The sequence below is a fragment of the Monodelphis domestica genome, chromosome 7 (genome assembly GCF_027887165.1).
Source record: "Monodelphis domestica isolate mMonDom1 chromosome 7, mMonDom1.pri, whole genome shotgun sequence".
NCBI classification, from domain to species: domain Eukaryota; kingdom Metazoa; phylum Chordata; class Mammalia; order Didelphimorphia; family Didelphidae; genus Monodelphis; species Monodelphis domestica.
The window spans coordinates 223431349-223454672 of record NC_077233.1 but is presented as its reverse complement, the minus strand read 5'-3'; positions in this window follow the sequence as shown (position 1 = coordinate 223454672).

Sequence of the window (23324 nt, the reverse complement as noted above, 5' to 3'; positions counted from 1 at the left end):
CTCCCTGGGGCCTCCAACCTCCCTCCGTAATGCATGTAGCAAAAAAGATGAGATCAGAGATCGTGGGATCTTTCTGACATAGCCTTTGTGTTCTCCCTGGCAACTGGTATGTAGCAAGAGTGCTCTTTTCTAAAGCTACCAGGGGCCAAGGAAAGGGAGAATAATCATCCTCTTTCCAAGACTTATAAGTCAGATTTGATCTCATCTATTCAAACCTCTGAGGCCAGTCCTCCAGTAGACTTGGAGTTGTAGGCCAAAAGGAGCAAAGGTGGGTCCCAGAGAAAAATCCCTGATTGAGCACACATTTCAGGGTAACTCACAATGGGTACAGTAGTTCACTTGGGTATAGCAGCGCTACCTAGCCAATAGATAATTATGAGCCTGCCTATCCTAAAGCCTTTCCAGATTGATTTCAAAGTTAGCTTCCCCATGGTACTCTGCGTATTAAAGTGTTCAGGAGTCTGCTCCTACCAGCTTGGGTGAGATGATTTTTAAATTTTCAGTGTGAGCATTTATATCTGAAATCAGAAACATTACGAATCAAAATTAATTGTTTTATTGATTGTCTAGACTTAAGAGAGTTGTGGAGGAAAGGCTAGTGAATTTCCAACTTAAAAGTATGTTGTTGTTTTTTTAAAGAAAGCCCATTGACTTATGAGAAAGAATACTATCCACATCCAGAGGAAGAACTGTGGAAGTAGAAACACAGAAGAAAAACTACTGCTTGATCACATGGGCCAATGGGGATAGGATTGAAGATGTAGACTCTAAATGATCACCTTAGTGCAAATATCAATAATATGGAAATAGGTTTTGATCAATGACACATGTAAAACCCAGTAGAATTGCATGTTGGCTACAGGAGGGGATTAGGGGAGGGGAGGGAAAGAACATGAATCTTGTAACCATAGAAAAAATATTGTAAATTAATTAATTAAATAAAATTAAATATTTAAAATTTTTAAAAAATAAAAATAAAACAAAGTTCATTGTTAAATATGTGCCAGCACTCTCCTGGGTTTTTTGCACTTGGTACCCTCTGATTATATTGCCCACTCAGCACGCCATCTTACTTTCACCACTACCACACACACTCATGGAGAATACATATACATGTCCCAGTTGTCATTCCTACCAACAGAAGTAACAGCTCCTCAAGAAAATATAGGGAGTTACCTCCCTTCCACATAGCTACCAAAGGGATAGGGAGGCAGTGTAGGACAGTGGATGATGATTTTGGATCCAGAGGACCTGGGTTTAAATCTCCATTTTGGTGCTTAGTTCCTACATGCATTTGAATAGGTTGCTCAGTGGATAGAGAAGTGGGCGGAAGTCAAGAAGACTCATATTCCTGAGTTCAGATCAGATACTTACTAGCTGTGTGACTCTGACAAATTACTTATCCCTATTTGCCTTAGTTTCCTTATCTGTAAATTGAGGTGGAGAAGGAAAGGTCAAACCATTCCAATTATCTCTATCAAGAAAACCCCAAATGGAGTCACAAAGATACAACTGAACAACAAAAGCCTTTTGGAGTCTCAGTTTCCTCATCTGTAAAATAAAAGAGGGGAAGAGGAGTGATTGGACAAGGTATCCTCAGTCTCTTTCTTTCTGTTTATGGTCTCTGATATTACTAAAGCACAGATGTGATTAAACTCTACTCTCTATATTCACTATGCCCCAGTGCCACTCTGGAAACCAGTCAACAAACATTCATCAAATGTTTACTTTATGTTAAGCACTGTGTTTGTGAATCAGAAAAAGGTTTAAACACATTTCTTGCCCTCAAGAGGTTCTCATTCTAATAAAAGAGACGATGTAAATACATATGTACATACAAGATAAATACAAGTATCCCTTCTACATCATGACTTTTCCCATCACAGGTTTCAATAAGAAATTAAATGGGGGGAGGTGAGACAGATAGGTAGTTCAGTAGATTAAGAGCCAAGCCTACAGATGGAAGATCCTGGGTTCCGATCTTCTCTTCTATACTTCCTAGCTATGTGTCCCTGAGCAAGACATTTAACCCCCATTGCCTAGTCCTGTGTTGATGAAACTCTGGCTCGAATACCAGAGCATTCCAGAAAGGGCTGGTCCTCTCTCTCTCTTCACATGTACCTAAGGACATTTCTCATATCACCTACGCTTCCTCCCTTTCCTGTCTAGGGTAACACCAGAAGCTCATATGTGGCAGGAGGGGAGTAGTGTGGGCACTAGGTCTCTAAAAGGCTCACCATCACTGGTCTAGTCTTTACCTCTCATCTGCCTTGGAACTAATACATAGTATTAATTCTAAGATGGAAAGTAAAGGTTTTAAGAAAAAGAAATTAAATGGGAATTTCGGGCTGGGTAGAGTTTTGTGGAAGCTGCAGAACCACACAAAGGCCAGCAAATGATACAGAAATGCATAAACTATATGTATAGTGTTGAATAATATCAATGTATTTTATCTCTTTATACCATAAATACATAGAATTTCTTTTTTAAAGTTAAAATAAGAAAAAAGTTAGTTTTGCCAAAAGAAATGAAAGCCAGAAAATTTTATGCAGATTTTCCAGATCTTGGGATGCTATGCCCCTAACCCCAGAAATGTAGAAGAGATACCTATAAATGGAAGGTAATTTCCAAGGGAAGGTGCTAGCAGCAGTGCTAACTAGATAAATCCACTTGCAGAAAGTGGGATTGGAGATGAGTATTGAAGGAAGCTAAGGAAGTTAGAAATTAAGAATCAAGGAAGGAAAATATTCAAGCCATATGTGGGGAATAGGACATTGTAGGAAGAGCAGAAAGTGGGTGCACTAGAATCAACTGCAAACTCTTCTGCTTGTCATTGAAAGCCCTCACAGCCTGTCTCCAGGAGCCCTTTCCAGCTGTCCTCCACCACTGTCCTGGTCATGTATTCCTCAATCCAGATAATCTGCCTTTCTTGTTCATCCTTAACATGACATTCCAGCTTCCTTTTTCAAGTCTGTGCACAGGTCATCCCTGATTCCTGGAAGGCACTCCTCCCCCTCTCCCAGCTCTTAGAATCTTTAGCTTCCTTCAAAGCTCCCCTCAGGTACCACCTCCTAGATGAAGCTTTCCTGTGCTCCCCAGGGTTCCTATGAGTCCTTTAGAATAATCCTGTACAAAAGAAAAGATGAAAAGATGTAGAGAGGAAGGGGGAATAGCACTTCTAGACCTCAAACTATATTGTAAAGCAGCATTCATCAAAGTTATCCAGTATTGGCTAAAAAATAAAGAGAAAAATGAATGGAATAGAGTAGACAAGGGAGAACAAGAAACAATGGAAACTCAAATATTGAAAATTGTTAAAATGTAATGAAAATACAAAGATCTAACAGAACTCAAATGGGGAGACAAGAGAAAATGCCCCAGCTCAGTCTTTTGTGAAGGTGGAGGTCCACAAATAATAGACATTGAATATGTTTTTGTAGTTTTTCAATGTATTTTTCAATTCAGTCAGAATTTGAACTCAGGTCTTTCTGGTTCCAAGACCAGCAGTTATCCACTACATTAAGCTACCTCTTGCTTAATGAATTCTATTTTGTAATTGATAACTGCTAATGTCAGGAAATCAAAGGACAATAGAGGTCATAGTAGAAGTGTTTAGTCCAAGTTCTCCACAAGTAGGTAGTGTAATGGAGAGAGTCAGAAAAATCTGAGTTCAAATCCAGCCTCATATAATTAAATAGCCATGTCTCCTTCAGTGTCCTCAATTATATATATAAAAAATACTAATAACTCCTTCCCTGGATTGTTGTATATATTCATACACCATAGGCACTTAAATATACTTCCTATCAAAAGCAGTCTTCAGAATTACTCAGATGTTCATTTTTCCTTCCTTCTTTCCTTCCTTCCTTCCTTCCTTCCTTCCTTCCTTCCTTCCTTCCTTCCTTCCTTCCTTCCTTCCTTCTTTCATATAAAGGACTATGAAGACAAAAGGAAAAGGAAAGATCAAGAAAAATCAATTATATTGTTTGGTATATAAGATCTGGTTTTAGCTGTACTGAATGAGAGCATATCTGCTTCCCTAAGAGGATAGCAAAGATGATTTAGGGGAGAAACCACAGAGGCAAGTGGCTTCATTCCAGTACCATTGAAGCATCTGCTTTTAGCTCTGCCAAAGGGTTATAGTTCCAAGGTTCCCTCCCAAAACTGGTCTAGCCCTAGGGGTAATGGTGTTTGGTGGTTGATGAGGGAAACTACAATTTTCTTGGTAGGAGAGAGGAAGCAGCAAAGTGAGGCAGACTCAATGAAAGTCTAGTTCTGTCTAGTTTCAGTTCTGTCCAACTGTGTTTTAAAAGAAAGACCAATAGACTGAAAGTCTGGTGACCCAGTGCTTAGCACAATGCCTGGCATGTAATAGTTGCTTAATAAGTGTTGATTGATTGATGTCATCTTGGGCAAGTCACTTCACTTTCAGAAATTTTAGTTACTTCCTTTGATCAATTTCCTAATCTCTAAAGTCTCCTCTTAAATTAAGGATAGAAGTATGTTATAGGGGACTATAGTAGAACCAAGTCAGGAGCTCTGGATTCAAATTTTGATTCAGACACTTACCATGCCTGTTACCATGAGTAAATCATTTAACCTCTGCCTGCCTTAGTTTCCTCATTTCCAAAATGAGAGATATAGTAGTCGTCTCTCGGTAACCGAGGATAACGATTATTTTTGTGCGCTTTCATCTGTGATGTAGATGAGTGTGCACAAAAACACTTCTGCATGAAGGAGATTTAAGTGGAAAAGTTGATGCACAGAGACAGTCCCACTCTCTTGGCGTTGGAAGCCACCTTGTAGAATTGTTGCAAGCATAGAGCTTTATATCCTTTAAAACCCATGTAAGTGTGAGTTATTCTATTGACCATAATTCAGTTTCATATATCTGAGCAGGTAGAAACTTTTTCAAAGTGCCCCTTCCAACTTTGGCCTTCACTCAGGCTATGAATTTTCCCCTTCCTTCTTTCAGTCTTCTTCTCCTCTACACTTTTTTTTTTCAGGTTTAATGAGAAAGAAGTGATAAATCTTCATTCTTTCTGTCTTGACTCACTTGCTTGGCATCATGATCATTTACCCAACATGCTTTTCAAAGTTAGCTCAAACCTATCCAAGATGTGGCATTCAACGAGTCTGATTTACTTAGTGTGCACCACAGAGCACTGACAAGCTCTGGACATTTCTATAGAATCTTAGTGGGAGGAACACTTAGTGAGAAGAGCACTTGCTAGTCCAACCTTTTACCCAAAGCAGGATTCCTTCTGGGGTAACCCGAATAGATGGTTTATATGACCTCTATCTAATTATTTCCCTTATCAGTGTAAAAATGGAGATTTTGAACCCTAGACTTCAATTCCCAGAAGTCCTTGGTATTTCCCAGAATTCCCTATAATCTCACCTGAGCCTCCATGTAGGTGAGATCACAATTTGTATTTAACTGGCAGTAATACCTCCCATGCCCTCTTCTCTTCCATTGCAATGATGTAGCAACTATAGTGGTAAGCTAAGCGTGGGGATTTTGAATGGGCTAATCAGCCATGGGCCTATGGTTTTTATTTTGTATCTTTTTATTCCTTGATTTCTAATGATCTAATAAACCTCAAAAATATTTATTATTAGAGATATAATTTAATTTTTACATCAGAGAACTTAATTCCTCATAACAGTTCATTACAATGTTGGGCAGTCCAGTTAAAAAGTTCTTATTACAAAGTAGAATTTGGAAATCATGCTAGATTTTGGCCCAAAGAACCCAAATTCAAATCCCCCCTTGCCAGCTCTGCAAGCTAAGTAGCACAATGGATAGAGCTCTTGTCCTGAAGTTAAGAAATTGTGAATTCAAATCTAGCTTCAGAAATTTATTAGCTCTCTGGTCCTAGAGCGATCACTGAATCTCTGAATGCTTTAGTTTCTTCATCTATGAAATGGGGACGACAATAGCACCTACCTCCTAGAATCATCATGAGGATAAGATGAGAATATTTACAAACCTTAATATGCTGTATGAGGCAGCTAAGTGGTGCAGTGGATATAGTGCCAGGCCTGGAGCCAGGAAGACCCATTTCCATGAGTTCACATCTGGCCTCAGATATTTACCAACTGTATGACTCTGGACAAGTCACTTAATCCTCTTTGCCTCCATTTCCTCATATGTAAAATGAGTTATAGAAGACAATTGCAAACCTCTCCAGTATCTTTGCCACGAAAACTACAAGTGGGGTCATGAAGTATCAGACACAACTGAAACAGCTGAACAACAAAAAGGCTATATAAATGCTAGTTATTCTTCTTATCTTGAGTGAGTCGTGTATCCTCTTCTGAGTTTCAAATATCTCAACTGCAAATTGACCTATAGGTTCTCCTTTATCTTTTTACCTAGGCTCCTATACGTAGACAAAATCTGTTTACTGGGTACCTTTTCCCAATTGATCTCAGGGATGTCTTCTGGAAGAGTATAAAACAAATCTTCTCACTCTGTAGCATAACGGAAAATGGCTTCCTGATTTGGCATCAGAACACATGGATCTGGCTCCTGAATTTTCCATTTAGTAGCTTTGTAACTTAGACAAGTAATGTTTCCTTTCTGACGTTCAATTTTCTGATATAGAAAGAATACCTGTTGTTGTTCATCTTTTCTTTTCTTTACTTTTTTAAAAACTCTTACCTTCTTTCTTAGAATTGATAGTAAGTCTTGGTTCCAAGTCAGAAGAGTAGTAAAGGCTCAGCAACTGAGGCTAAGTGACTTGCCCAGGGTCACACAGCTAGGAAGTGTCAACTTAGTCACCCACATCCTTCATTTCAAAAGAAGACCAATGATATTGCAAATGATCTCTTGACTTGAGACTGAATTGGATTTTAGTCAGGCAGAGTCTGCAAATGAAGCCTCACTCTCCCTTCAAAGTCTCCAAGTCCAGTGGCAAGACAGAAGTCAGGATGATTGGTGATGGTCTGGGATGCAGTGGATGACTCTGGGATCTTCAGCTTCTGACCAAGCTCTCAGTGCTCCTCTGTGCCTATTTCAGCTGCCTTCATGGCCACTGGAACAAGTTGTTCTCGTTTGCCCATTCCATTGGAGAAGCCTTCAAGTGCTAAGGTTAAACACCACGCTAATTCTCCAACAGGTTGGAAGTCATCTTGTCAACTACTCTCAACCTGGTTTAGCCCACTTGCCAAGGCATTTTCTCTGGACTGTGGCTGCCGCACTTGCTGAATGTTGTTCCCTCTAATAGCATGTGAGTTCCTTAAGAGAAGGGACGTACTTCTTGGAACCGTGGATTATATAGCATACCTCTATTAGCTACTTCCCAGAAGTATTATCAACTCCAGGTATCTTATAAATGTAAGTTATTCTTACCCTACCCAGGGTTGGCATAATAGCCCTTCAAATAGTTGAAGACTGTGATTCCCTTCCATCTTTAGCCTTTCCTACATTGTAGAACTGATTCCTGAAAGATATAAACTAACCTGGAAGATCAATATCTATTGATTATGCTTGCCTCACTTGCCTTCTAAGGACTCTGCTGTGATAAAGGAATGGAAGATATAGGAACACTGATTTAGAGCTGGAAGGCCCTAAAGAGATCATTTAGTTCTTACTAAAGATGAAGAAACCAAGACACAAAAAAGTCAAGATCATGAGTGATTTATTACAATAATGATAGCTAGAATTTATATAGTGCTTGAAGGCTCAGAAAGTATTTTATGTACTTTGTCTCACATTAACCCTGGGAGGAAGTTGTTATTTTTATTCTCACTTTATAGATATAGAAACTGAGGCTCAGAGGGTTAAGTGACTAGCCTAGAGTCACACAGCCAGTATCTGAGGCAGGATTTGAATTCAAGCCTATTAAGCACTCTAGCCACTCTACTTGTGAGAGGACTATTGTGGGAAGTCACATTTAAGATTATCTTTGAATCAATCACTTGAAAAAGTTATTTATTAAGTACCTACTATGTATTGGTGCTGGAGTCGGGAACAATCCATCTTCCTGAGTTCAAATTTGGTCTCAGACACTTACTGGAATGATGACCCCAGTCAAGTCTCTTTGTTTGCCCTATTGGCCTCAGTTTTCCCATATGTAAAACAAGCTAGAGAAGGAAATGGCAAATCACTCTAGTGTCTTTGTCAAGAAAACCCCAAATATGGAGTCACAAAGAATTGGACTCAAGTGAAAATACTGAACAACATGTGCTAGATATGGGAGATCTAAGTAAAAAGAAAGGAATAATCTCTACCATCAAAGAACTAAAAAGGTATCCCTTCCACATTGCAACTTTCCCCATCATAATTTCAATATATCTCAGGTCACCATAAGAAATTAAATGGGAAATGAGTCAGGGGGGAGTTTGGCAGACACCTCAGACACCATGCAAAGGCCACCAGATGGCACAGAAAAAGCTTGAAAATTCCAAAATGCTTAAAATATATGTATGTTATTGCATAATAGCAACATTTTTTATCTTTTAATGTCATAAATGTACACAATTTCTTTTTTAAACACTTACCTTCTGTTTTAGACTAGATACTAAGTATCAGTTTTAAGACAAAAGAACTATAAGGACCAAGCAATTGGGATTAAGTGACTTGCCTAGAGTCACACAGCTAGGACATATCTGAGAACTCAGAAGCTCCCATGTCTTGATCTGGCTCTCTATCTGCTGAGTCAACTAGCTGACTCACAATTTCTTTTTTTAAGTTAAAATAAGTAAAAAGTTAAAGATTACAATGAAAGTCAGCATATGATACCCAAAAGCTAGAAAGAAATGTAGAGATATTTTTAAAAGTTTAGAAACTCCTAAGAACATAGAAGATATTGTAAACACCCCATAAAAGTCAAAGAAAAAAATTAAACTCCAAAGCAATTTAAGCGATTTTCCAGATCACAGGTATGCACTCCTAAACCCACCATGTAGACGGAATACCTGTACTCTAAAGGGGAAGAAAATACATCGATGGAAGCTTATACCCAAAGTAAATAAATACTGATATATACAATCCAATTAACTAGAGAGGTTGAGAGGGAACCAGAAACTGGGAGATCACAAAAAGTATCATGCAGAAGATGTTGCTTGAACTGCATCTTAAAGGAGCAAAGGTAGTGTATAAGTAGAGGTAGAGATATAGTGCATTCCAGACCTATGAGACAGCCAGAGAAAGCAAGTTAGACTGCATCATAGGGTGGGAAAATGGGAATATTATCCAAAGAGGCTGGAAGGATAGACTGGGACGCAGAACATGACAGACTTTAAAAGCTAAACCAATGACTCCTATTCTGAGCTTAAGGGAAATTATTGGTCAGCAATAATTACACCAAACTGTAACAGGGAAAAATCTGAAGCAGGAAGACCAATTAGGTTGTTAGTCATTTCAGTCATGTCTGACTTTTTGAGACCCTGTTTGGGATTTTCTTGGCAAAGATACTGGAGTGGTTCACCATTTTCTTTTCCAGCTCATTTTACAGATGAGGAAACTGAAGCAAACAGGGTGAAGTGACTTACCCAGAGATACACAGCTATTACACATTCAAGGCCAGATTTAATCTCAGGAAGATAAGTCTTCCTGACCCTAGGCTGAGAGCTCCACCCACTTTGCCACCCAGCTACCAATTAGAAGACAGGTGCAATGATTTTAGGTGAGAAATGATGACAGCTTGAACTGAGGCTGGTACCTCTATCAGTAGAGATAAAGAGTTCAAACCATCTTTGACCAAGAACACCCTCTAAAAATGTTTTATGGGGATAAAAGTGGAATAATTAAATAATCCCTACTCACAATTAGCTTACTTTCTATTGGGGGAAATAACGAGTATAAAAATGTATAAAACTAGGGCAGAGTGGATAAAGATCCTGGTCTGGAGACAGGAGATCCTGGGTTCAAATCTGACACCTCCTAGACAAATCACATAACCACAATTATCTCTCACCACTCTTCTGTCTTGGAACCAATATTTAGTATTGATTCTAAGACAGAAGCTAAAGTTGGTTATTTTTTAATGTATACAACTTCAAATTAATAAATATAAATATATTCAAAGTAGTGTGCAATTGAGGACACCAAAAGCTGAAGGAAATTAGGAATCCTGAGAAGCAGAGGTTAGGAGAGAATACATTCCATGCCTTTTCCACAGTTCCTGCCCTTGAGGCAGCCTAATGAGAGGCACTAAAAACACTTAACAGAACAACTGTGAGAGTAGTCATGGGCCACACAAACATCAAGGAGTGCCAAATGAAAGCCTCCAGTCTGAAGACCCGAAAGAGGAGGAACTGCTGAGTGATCCCGACACAGGGAGGAAACAGCTTTGGAGATAAGCCTTGCCCAATAAAATCGACCTCCCCCTGCGCTGAAGGCCAAGACAGGAATAGCACATAAAACTCGTGTCATCATTTAGGATGGTCACTGAGAGCATAGTGCCAGGGGGCACGGTTTCTGATTGATGTTACTTTGCTCTGTTTCTTGGCTTGAAGCCTCTTGAACTGCCTCCTATGAACATGGTGGCTAAGGGTTGAAAGCTTCAGACCCCAGTCACTATGATCTTTTACTGGGATCCTGGTTCAGGAGAAGTGCAGTCTAGAGAAGGAGTCCTAGACTTCAGACTCCTATTTCAGAGATTTGATCAGATTCTAGAATATAACCACCAAGCTTAAAAGGACTTCCTGGTCACAGCTGCCCTGAAAAATCTAGTGCACCCTTAGGATAATAAATTTAGAGTTGGAAAGAATTTTAGAGGTCATCTAGCCCAAACTTTTTATTTTATTTTATTTTATTTTATTTGGCCTTATTTTATAAGACCTTTGGTCTTAGAATTTATACTAAGTATTGGTTTCAAGACGGTGTTATTAAGTGCCTTGTCCAGGGTCATATAGCTAAGGAAGAATCTGAGGTCAGATTTGAACTCAGGACTTCCTATCTCCAGACCTGGCTCTCTATCTATTGAGAGACCTAGTTGTTCCATGAACTCCTTATTTTCCAAAGGTGGAGGTACAATGATTGTCCCGAAGTAAGTAGCAGAACTAGGATCCAAATATTTTGTAGTTGCTATTCAGTTGTTTCAGTCATAGCAGACTCTTAGTGACCACATTTGGGACTTTCTTTTTTTTAATTATTATTTTTTAATTTAAAATGTCCATGGTTACACGATTCATGATTCATGCCCCCCTTTTCTTCCTCCCCCCTCCTGAATGCAACAAGAAGTTGCACTGGGTTATTCGTATATCATTGTTCAAAATCTATTTTTGTGTTATTTATATCTGCAGTAGCACAATCCTGTAACATCAAAACCCCAATCATATCTTTATCACATTACATGATCAATCACAGTTCTTTCTCTGGATGTGGATAGTGTTCTTTCTCACAAGTTCCTATGAATTTTCCTGGGTCATTATATTACTATTGGTAGAGAAGTCCATTACATTGGATTGTACCACAGTGCATCACTTCCTGGAGGTTGTTCCAGTTTACATGGAATTCCTCCAGTTCATTATTCCTTTGAACACAATAGTATTCCATCACCAATAGATACCACAATAGATAGTTCATCCATTCCCCATTCGAAGGGCATCCCCTTATTTTCCAATTTTTTGCCACCACAAAGAGCACAGAGATGAATATTCTTGTACAAGTTTTTTTTTCCTTATTATCTCTTTGGGGTACAAACCCAGCAGTGCTATGGCTGGATCAAAGGGCAGACAGTCTTTTAAAGCCCTTTGTGCATAGTTCCAAGTTGCCCTCTAGAATAATGGTTGGACCAATTTACAACTCCACCACCAATGCATTAGTGTCCCAATTTTGCCACATCCCCTCTAACATCTATCACTTTCTTTTGCCGCCATATTGGCCCAGTCTTCTAGGTGTAAGGTGGTACCTCAGAGTTGTTTTAATTTGCATCTCTCTAATTATGATGGGTTTGGAAGACTTTTTCATGTGGTTATCAATAGTTTTGATTTCATTGAGTGAAAACTACCTATTCATGCACTTGGGACCTTCTTGACAAAGATATCGGAGTCCTTCTCAAATTCCCTCTCTAGCTCATTTTACAGATAAGGAAGGTGAATTAACCAAAGTTAAGTGACTTGCCTAGGATCACACAGCTAATAAGTGTCTGAGGCTAGATTTGAATGCATAAAGATGAGTCTAAGATTCTAAGCACAGTGTTTTATTAGCTGTAACACCTAGGATCTAAACATAGGCAAAATTAAAATAGTAACAGCAATACCCCCACCAATAAAAATAGTTAGGATTTATATAAAACTTTAAGGTTTGCAAAGGTTTTTTATAAATATTTCATTTTATCCTCATGCCAACTTAGTAAGGTAAGTACTATAACTATTTTCATTTTATAGTCGAGGAATCTGAGACTGAGTTTCAGTGACTTGCTCAATGTCACACAGCTAGTAAGTATCTGCTGGATTGAACTCAGGTCTTCCTGCCTCTAGGTCCAGGAATTTATCCACTGTGCCCCATAGCTATCTCCAAATTCTAAATTCACTGGGGCAACCACACTTGAGAGTGGAATGTTGAAAATGTATTGGGCATCAGGTCCTTGCCCAGAAGGGATCCTGCTGAGTGTCTTTCCTGGCTCATGGGCCATGCTCAGAGCAGCTCCAGCTCCAGTGCTAGTATATAGACTTCCTTTTACTCTTTCACCCAGAGCAAAGCCCTAAATACCCCCAGTTTTATGAAATAGTTACATTACAGCTATTATACTATGCCAAAGACTGTCCCCTGGGGCTCACTCACATCTCAAGGCATGTAAGGTCTTGCTGATAACTTTTACCAAATAGCACAGCAAGATGGGTTTGGAGTCAAAGATTAATACTGAAAGGACTCCTGGAGATCATTTAGCCCATCTCTCTGCCTTCAGGCTCATGTGTACCTAGACAGATCTGTATTTTTAAATCTTATTCTGAAAGATATCCTGGGAAGGATAAGCCCTCAGCAGCCCATTCCTTTTCCTGAATATTTAGGACAAAATTTAGGCAAACAGAAAGATCCAGATAGGGACTGAACCTATCATTCATCCCAAAATAATATTAAGTAATACTCTTCCATTGAAGAGGGGGGAAAATCTGAATCCTAAAACATGTGGAATGCAGAGTTCATCTGTAATCAGCCATTGAAACCCAGGACAAGTTAAACACCAACATGGGTCTAGAGAATGGACAATGAGCCCTCTTACTGTCAGTGGTGCAACACACATTGTTTAAGGGTTCTGATTCTGTCAGATGGCAGAATTATCAACAAGTTTCCCATCCTGTAGATCTATTCACAGACCTTTATTTCCAAGGCTCAGCTTGAAGTTCTTAAGATCACAGTAGATCCAGAAGAATAGCTTGCTGACCTCTGTTGCTATGTGCCACATGGCCCAATGTGTGGGCCAGGCCATCCAAGGCAAGACTGACTTCAAGCCTATGCGCTTTTTTCCCCAAGGGCAGACAAATAGCCCTCTCTTCTTTAATCTTTCCCTTGCCCCCAACATAGCTAAAGAAAAGACCATTTTATTGTCCTAAACATTCATCACAAGCCTCAGCTCGTTCCGGGCTTTAAACATTCCTGACATTCTTATAGGACCTTGCTACTCTTTAGTATTCATTCATAGTGACCTACCCTTGCTTCCATCTTCCATACCTGTCTTTTAAAAATTCAAGTTGCTTGATGAATTTTCTGTACAGTCACATAAGTCTGATGATAGCTGACAACAGAGAGAAGGCAAACATTGCTTAAATCTTACTTTTATCCCATTTTCTTTCACTAAAAGAGCACATTTATTACATAGAACAAAAATCATTAAAAAGAAATGTACTAAAAAAAACCCTCACTTTTCATCTTGGAAATGATACTATGAATAAGTTCCAAGGACGAAGAGCAGGAAGACCTAGGCAATTGCAGGGTAAGTGATTTGCTCAGTCACACAGTATCTGAGGTCAGATTCAAACCCAGGACCCCCCATCTCTGGGCCTGGTTCTCAATCTATTGAGCCAGCTAGCGGCCCCCAGGAATGTAATTTTAATTTTTTTTTCTTTACTTTATTCCAGTAACAAATCTACACATAAGTTTTCCACAGTTACATGTTCATGTTGTCTCCCTCCCCTCTTCCCTCTCCTGTGGTTGATAGGCAGTTCCACTGGGTTATACATATTTTATCAATCAAAACTTATTTCCATATTGATCATTTTTGTAATAGTCATCTTTTGAAACCTAAACCCCAAATCTTATACCCATATAAGCAAGTGATAAATCATATTTTTTCTTCTGTGTTTCTATTCCCACAGTTCTTTCACTGGATGTGGATAGTGTTTTTTCTCATAAGTCCCTCAGAATTATCCTTATCATTGCATTGCTGCTAGTAGAGAAGTCCATTATATTTGATAGTCCCACAATGTTTTAGTTACTGTGTATAATCTTATTTATAAAAATTAAAAATAACCAAAAGAATGTGTTTATGCCCTGAATCTTGATCAAGTGACCTGACTGAAGAGGGGAAAATGCTTTCCTCATTTTTTAAAAAGAGAAGGTAAATTCTTTGAACTATAGGCTGAATTGCCTCATTTCACTTCCTGGCAAAATTCTTTAGTTTTACAGTCTGTGAAATGGGAGAGGGAGGATTGGATAGATTAGTGTTCTCCAAAGAACCTCCTGGGGTGTGTGTGTGTGTGTGTGTGTGTGTGTGTGTGTCTATGTGTGTGTGATGACTCCAAGGATGCATGGCTAGACAATTAGAGGATCACAGGACAGAATGAATCCCAGCCTCTCTGCAATAGTCATTTGTTGGCCTTGTCTCCAAATACAATACACTCTACTCTGTGTCTGCCAGAGTTGTACGAGATCCTCTCCTTTGCCTCTCTGCCCCCACATGGGATTCTCAAAGCAGTCATACTCTAAGTGGGTGGGGAGACATGGAGCCAGAGAAAATGTGGTCAGGCACATGAGAAAGAAAATGATCCTTAGAAGGCTGGTTAGAGAACTAGATGACAAAGTTTGGGACAGAGAGAATTTTTCCTACTTCTAGCCTCAATATTTCCCTTAGGGATTGATATTTCTAGCTGGGCGGCACAATAGAAAAAAAGATATACTAGACGAAGGAAATATGATTGGGGACTGGATAATGAAAGCCTAGTCCTAAAAACACAAATGTTGGGTGAATCTTTTCAAAAAGAATGTGTCTTTTTAGAACTGATGCAAAGTGAAGTGAACAGAACCAAGGGAATACTGCACACATTAAATGCAGTATTTAACAGTAACCAATTTTGAATGTCTTAGCTATTCTCAGCAATACAATGATCCTTTTGGATCCAACTCCAAAGGATTCATGGTGAAAAATGCTATCCAATACCAGAGAAGAATTAATGAAATCTGAATGCAAATCAAAGTATGCTGTTTTTCACTTTGTCTTCATTTTTTTCTTGTATGTGTGATATGTGCCTTCTTTCACAACATGAAAAATATAGAAATATGTATTGCATAATAGTACAAGTAGAATCTATATCAAATTTCTTACTATCTCAGGGAGGGAGAAGGAGAGGATTAAAAGAGATAATTTGGATCACAAAATGTCAGAAAACAAATGTTAAAAAATTGTTTCTACATGTAATTGGAGAAAATACAATAAACTATTATGGGGGAGCAAATATATGCCTGCTTTCTAATTCAAAACATGCATAAATATCCTAGGACTATTTTCTACCGACCCATTAAAAGAGGGCAGAAAGCCCTTCCCCTGTCTTCTGAACTGGAACTCACAAAAGCCACAAATAGGCCAAATTTTCTACCAAGTCATTTGACCCATTCTCAGAATATCTTTATAAAAGGTATGGGCAAAAACATAATAATAAGGGAAAGTTGGGAAAAGTTGAATCAATAGAACAATGGCATGTCTCAATTGAATAGAGGTCTAGAAATATGCTGGGCTCTGCCTTTGTTCGTGTTGCTCAACATTTTTAAAAAATCAGATTTCTGAATATATGAGTCAGGGAGTTATCATGTATTGGGTGACAGAACAAAGATCTACCAAAAAAATTCTAAGTCTAGAATACTGATATGATATTTGATATTTGATATTTGATATATAATATATATATAATATAAAATGATATTTGAAATTTAAATTTATTATTGATAAAAGTAGAGCTCTATTCTTCAATACAACTGCATGAATACAACATAAAGAAGATGGAGCAATTAATAAGTACCTGCTATGCTCAAAGCCCTATTCTAGGCACTAGGAATAAAAATACCAACAAGAAACTGTCCCTGCCCTAGAGAAATTTAAATAAGAAGTCAAATGGTGGAGTGGATAGAGGGTTCAACTTGGAGTCAAGAAGATCTGAACTCAAATCATAAATCAGACCCTTAATGCTTATGTGAACTTGGGAAAGTCATGAAACCTCTGTTTACTTCAGTTTTCTATTCAATAAAATGGAATTAATAATAATATTTGCCTCATAGAGTTGGTGTGAAAATCAAATAAGAGCATACATACAAAGGCATTTTGTCCATTTTAAAGCACTATATAAATGCTAACCTAATGCAGTTAAGTAGAACAGGAGATAGAAGACAAGGCTTGGAGTCAGGAAGACAAGTTGAGATCCAGCCTCAGACATTTCCTAGCTGTGTGACACTGGGCAAATCACAACTCAATTTATCTCCATTTCCTTATCGGTAAAATAAGTTGCACAAGGAAAAGATAAAACCCTAATATCTTTGCCAAGAAAACTGTAAATGGGGTCATAGAGTCAGATATGTCTGAAATGACTAAACAACAGGGACATCCACATAGTTGATGAGGTTGATGTTTGCATTGCCAGAGCTAGAACAGCATTTGGAAGGCTTTGAAAGAAAAGTTTGGGAGAGAAGAAATAGTAGGCAGCCTACCAAACTGAAGGTCTATGGAAGTGTGCTGATCTCATAATTGTACTCCTGTGAAACCTGGACAGTCTACCAGTGCCATGCCAGGAAATTGAACCACCTCCATTTCAATTGTCTTGGGAAGATTCTAAAGATCACCTGGCGAGAGAAGGTATCTGACGCTGAAGTTCTCTCTCAAGCTGAACTGCCAAGCATTCAAACTTTCCTGCAGAAAGCACAACTCTGCGGAGAAGACCAGGTAGCCAAGACAAGCGCTCATATGGAGAACAGAAGAAATAGTACAAGGACACTCTCAATGGTCTCTCTGAAGAACTTTTGTATCAGTTGTGAGACATGGGAGATGCTGGCATAGGATCCTCCAGCTTGGAGAACAAAACAGAATTGTAGTGGCACAAAGGAAACATGAGATGCATAAATCTAGACATTTCCATCCCCGATATTCTAATAGTCCATTTGTGTCTGTAAAGCTTTCCAAACTCATATTGGAACAATCAGCCACAATCAAACACACAGTATCCTAACCACAACATCATGATATCATCGATTCTCTTCATGTATAAAGGATGAACAATAGTTTTCCCATTTTACTACTGAGGAACATGAAATTCTAAAAAGTTAGGTGACTTGCCCAATGTCAAAACTAGTCAATTTCTTTTTTTCAAACATTCTTTCATATTTATTTATTTGTTTGTTTGTTTGTTTGTTTATTTAGTACATTAAAATTCCCAGGTTTCTCCCTCCTGCCCCTCTCCACACTAGAGAAGCCATCATTCAGCTACATAAATGTGTACTATATATGCATATATATAATGTTATTTTTGTTCTGCCTTTTCACTCTTCCTAATTTCATGTAGGTTTTTTCTTTTTTTCCTTATTTTTATTAACCTGCTCAGCATTTCTAATGGGGAAGTAATATTCCATCGCAATCTTATGCAATTCCACAAATGATGGGCATCATTTCAATTTCCAGTTCTTTGTCATCACAAAGAGAGCTGCTATCAATATTTTAGGGCATATAGGTTCTTTTCCTTTTTCCCTGATCACTTTAGGAAACAAAACTCATAGTGATATTGCTGAGTCAAAGCATATGCCCGGTTTTATAACACTTTGAGCATAATTCCAAATTGCTCTTCAGAATGGCTAGATCAATTAATAGGTCCACCAACAGTATATTTGTGTCCCCATTTTTCCACATTCCACATTTTGTCATGTTATTCTTTTATCATTTCAGTGAATCTAATAGGTGTGAGATGATATCACAGAGTTCTTTTGATTCACATTTCTCTAATCAATTATGATTTAGAGCATTTTTCCATAAGGCTATAGATAACTGAGTTTTTAACCAAAAAAGTATCTGTTTATATCCTTTATCTGTCAACTGGGGAGTGGCTTGTATTTTTATAAATTTGACAGAATTTTCTGTTTATTTTAGATAGGAGATCTCTATCCAAGAAACTATCTATAAACTCTCCCCCAATTTTCTGCTTTCCCTCTAATCTTTGACTATATTAGTATTATTTGTACCAAACATTTTAATTTAATATAACCAAAATTACCCATTTTATATCGATTTTACATGATGCTTTTTATCTCTTATTTTTTTCATAAAGTATTCTACTATCCATAATCTGTTAGATAATATGTTCCCTATCCTTCTAATTTAAAGTTAATAGATCCCAAACCTACTTCTCCTGATGACATGCCCAGATATCTAACCACATCATATAACCTTTTTCCCTAATTAGTTTATATTTTATATTTGTATTTACATAATTAGTTATATATTTTATAATATATGAAAATTACTGAGCATTTTCAGTCTGGATAAAAGAAAACTTGGAGGTGTTATGAATAAAATTCTCAAGTGTTTGTATCTTAATTAATAATTATATGTTAATTAATAAAAGCAGTCCACAGAAAGAAAAGGCACTCGCCACATGTGGCTGGCCATTCCCTTAGTAGCCTTCTCTCCAGCTGGCTGTGGCAACTCACAACCAGACCTGGAACACTGGAGCCCCCTTAGCCAGCCCTGAGCAAGATCACCCATACTGGCACTCTCTTAACCTCCTCCCCAACTCCCAGCCAGCTGTGCAGCAGCCCCCAGTGCTCTTTTAGCCACCTTCTCTCCACAATTCTGAGGCAAGGACTGCTTCTTTCTCCTACTCCAATTTATGCTCCTCATGATGTCCCTTTCCTGAGCTCCTGATTTAGAGGACTTCAGCCTCAGTCTGGAGAAAAGGCAGATCTTCCAGATGGCAGGAGTCACCAGGGGCTCCTTAGAATGTCTGAACAGCACCAGTATAAGCCTTGCAGCCTGGTACGAAGGACTCAACCCATTGCCTCCAAGAGATGCAATACACAGGGTCAGAAGTAAAAGTTTTGCTTTAAAATCCAAAGGTTGTCTTGAGGTGCCAAAAAAGGAGTTTAGGCTAATATTAAATTTCAACAGAGGGTGAAGGACATGATATCCATCTTCAGATATTTGAAAGGCTGTAACGTGGAAGAAGGCCCCAGAGGGCAGAACTCAATTTAATGGAAGATTGACTAACCAACAACAAAACCAAATTTAAAAAAATGGATTTTGGCTCAAAATAAGGAAAATTTCTTAACAACAAAAGCTATCTAAAAGCATAATGAGTTGCCTCAGGAGGTGACGGATTTCCTACCCTTGGTGATCCTTGAATAGAGGGTGGGTGAGCATTTCTTGAGAAATGGTGACTCCTCCTCAAGTATAAGTTGACTACATGTTTTTTGAGCTCCAGTACAAATCTTGGTTTTGAAATTCTATAACTGATGATCTTAGGAACTGCAGAAATGAGGTATCTGCATAGTCTTATAGAACTAAAAATCTGAAATAAGACAATGAACTAACACCACCCATTGACACAACATCAAAACAGATTGAAACTATGTTTATAAACAAATAGCTTTTAAACAATGCTTTCTGGCAATAATCACTGACTTTTTTTCATTTAAAGTCTATCCATGTAATCTTCTAATGCCCATGGGCATGCAGAACAAATTCTGCTGCTTCCTGTAAGCTAAAGATCACACAATTACCAAAGCTACCATAAAAGTAATGTTGATATCAATTGAATATTCATAAAAAATTACATTAACCATTCAATAGGACATAGAAAACTAATGGGCCAGATCCTATTTCCTGCTTCAAGCACTTACTAGCTGTGTGACTCTAGACAAGTCACTTATACTTTCTTAGTTTCTGTTTTCTCATTTGTAAAATGGGAAAAAAAAATAGTACCTACCTCAGAGTTGTTATGAGGTTAAAATGATGTAACATTTGTAAAGCATTTTGCAAATATTAAAGTGCTACATAAATGCTAGCTATTTTTATTATTTTTGGAGGAAGAATGTGATACAATAGGAAAAGCATTGACTCTGTATTCAGAGGATCTGGATTCAAATTCTGTCTCTAAAAATTTTTACCTGCATGAACTTAGGCAATCATTTAACTTTTGGGGGCATCAGTTTCCTCACTTGTAAAAAAAAAATGAAAGTTAGAATAGAAAACCTCTATGATCTCTTTGAGCTACAAATATCGTATCATAAAGTCAGAAACTTTCAATGCTATCAAGACCAACCCCAATATCTTATAGATGAGGAAATTGAAGCTGCTAAAGATTGTTACTTTCCCAGTCACACAGTGATACTAAGAGATGGATATCTCTGGAGGTTTCACAGTGTTTATGGAAAGCAAAGTAGAGCATGCCTTAGATCAGAAAGTCTTGAGTTGTGGAATTTTGCCTGAGGTTCCCATTAGATTTTGAGCTCCTTGAGAGCATGGTTGGGATTTTGGTTTGGTTTGGTTTGGTTTCTTTTTGAATCCTTGGTACTTTGTATCCCCAGGTACTTAACACAGTATCTGGCACACAGAAAATATTTTATACATGCCTTTTGACTTTGGCTTGAGAGTTGCACAGGTTCTGGGTCATATGGGAAACAAGATGGCAGACTAGAGACTTTCTTTGATCCCCATAACTCCCTCAAAACTCTGCAAAACAAAAATTATGTAAGATGCAATTATGAAATTATGCAAATGAAATAACTTTGGCTGTCTCCCTGTTGTAGGACCCAAAGAATTAAAAAGGTCAAAAAGAAGAAACCCTAAAACCCCAGGAAATGATCATTGATAATCCTGATTTTACTCAATACTCCTCCCCCACTCCCCAGGTAATGAGGCTGCACTAGCAATACAACTAGGCTTATATGAAAACCCACTCTTGCACCTGGCTCCTCCCATTTTCTTTTCAATACTGTAAATCTCAGCTCCAGATTGTGGAAGGTTGCTTGGGCCTTAACAGCCAGCATGGCTATGGCCATAGGTATTCATGAGAAAAAGCCTGTTTGTGGCTGAAACCTGAGAACAACAGTGTTGCAAAGCTCTGAATTGCTGGAGCCAAAAAAAAAAAAAAAGCAAAGCTATTGATGCCACCTCAGTGAATAAAGGAACAGATAGAATAGAAGAGGCCACCGTGATAGGACACAGTGAACATTGGAGTTGTATACTCCAGTAAGCCAGAGAAAATGAGCACAGCATCCAGCTGAGATCAATTCTGACCATTCAAGTCAGTTTGAACAGAACCCTAGACTGATGAATTATCCAGGGTGGAAGAAGGCTGCAATGTTTTGAGATCCAGCAACCAAGGAAACCATAGTCAGATGGGAGTGAGTCTGGAAGTGAGAAATAAGGAGTGGGGAGAACTGAAAGTGCCAAAGATTTCAAGAAGAAATCTTTAAAGAACTTGAACATAAACAGAAAAATGAGTTGGAAAATGGTTAACAACAGAAGGAGATTAGGCCTTCAGATCTAGCAAATGAGAATAGGTATCGATGAATAAATACTACAAAATGAAGGAAAATGATCCAACACAATGCAAGGAAGCAAAAAAGAAGAAAGAGGATTCTCTGGAATTTTACGAGAGCATGGAACCACAATATGCTATTGCTGAGTTGTTTAAAGAAAAAATGAGATATCCAGGTACTTTATGATTTTTCTTAAGGGTATCAGATCAACCACCATCACAACTTTTATGCTTTGGGACCATTATTAATAACTAAATACCATTAATGAAACAAAGAGGAACACTGCTCTGACACAGACTCAAATAGTTAAAAACGAGTTCTCTGAACTAGAACTTATTGGAGAGCTAATGTTTGGACAAAAACTAAACTAGACACATTAAAACTTCTCAGAGAAAGAATGAGTGTTATATTAACTGCTGTGGATTATGCTGTTTGGAAAAATGGCATGGGTTTAGCATGTAAATAAAATGTTTTATTTTACATATTTTTCGGCCTTCATTATTTTTTGTTATTATGTATACCTGAATTTGCATGTGTTGAGTTCACATAAAATGATGTCCCATTGTACTACATTTTTACTTTTAGGAATTATATCCTTTTCATCTTTTGTTATAAATCAATATCTATGTACATAATAAAACAAATTTTTATATTTACAAAGAGAGAGAAATAAGAATTGTTAGAATTTATGTCCTGAATAACAATGAGTAGAAAAAAAATGAATCCGTAATGATAAGCATCAATGAACAAACAAAAGAGAGAACAATAGATTGAAAATGCAAGTACACAGACATGAAGGACAATCTAGAAAAAAAGAAGCAAAAACAATAACATTAATAGAAAAATCTACTCTCTGCAATAAAAACATATGGATGTCAGAAACAGGATGCATAAAGCCACCCTAAAGATCATAGGATTCCAAGAAGAAAACAACAAGACTTAAAACATAAAAAAAGAAATCATAAAGAACTGCCCAGAATTTCTGAATATAGAAAATGAAATTCTAATCAAAAGAATTCACAGACAGCCAAAAAAGAAAAAAAGAAAAAGAAAACCCAAGGCTGCAAGCTTGAAAACATATAGTGGTTAAATTTAACAATTCAATTCAGAAACAAGTTATGGAGGAAGAGGAGGAAGAGAAGAAGGAGAAAGAGGAGTAGAAGAAACATTTTTATGAAGAAAATCAGAACAGAAGGGATTTTTTGTTTCTTAAATACCTCAAAGAAGAGAAATGCAGATAGAAACAGAGTGATAATAGAAAAAGAAATAAGAGAATTCTTTCTAAATGTACCCAACAAGACAAGAGCAAAGGCAGAAATCTAATATAAGTATGTAAGGGTAATTTAGGGTTGTGACTTAATCTAAATTAATTTGGTTGCCAGAGAAAATCCCAAATAAAATACCCAAGTCAGTTTGGAAATTTATGGTGATTTTAATTAATATAGAGGGAAGGAATTAAGGAGAAGAAAGAGAGAGGGGGTATAGGATTTCTCCCGCCTGGCCTTTGCCAGGGAGAGTTCAAAGACCTCTGCCAGGAGGTCTTTGAAGAAGATTAGAGGCTTTCCTAAGAGGATAGTGTTTGGAAGGTAAAGGAGAAAAGAAGCAGCCTAAACTCTGAGAGAGCTCAGTGAAGATG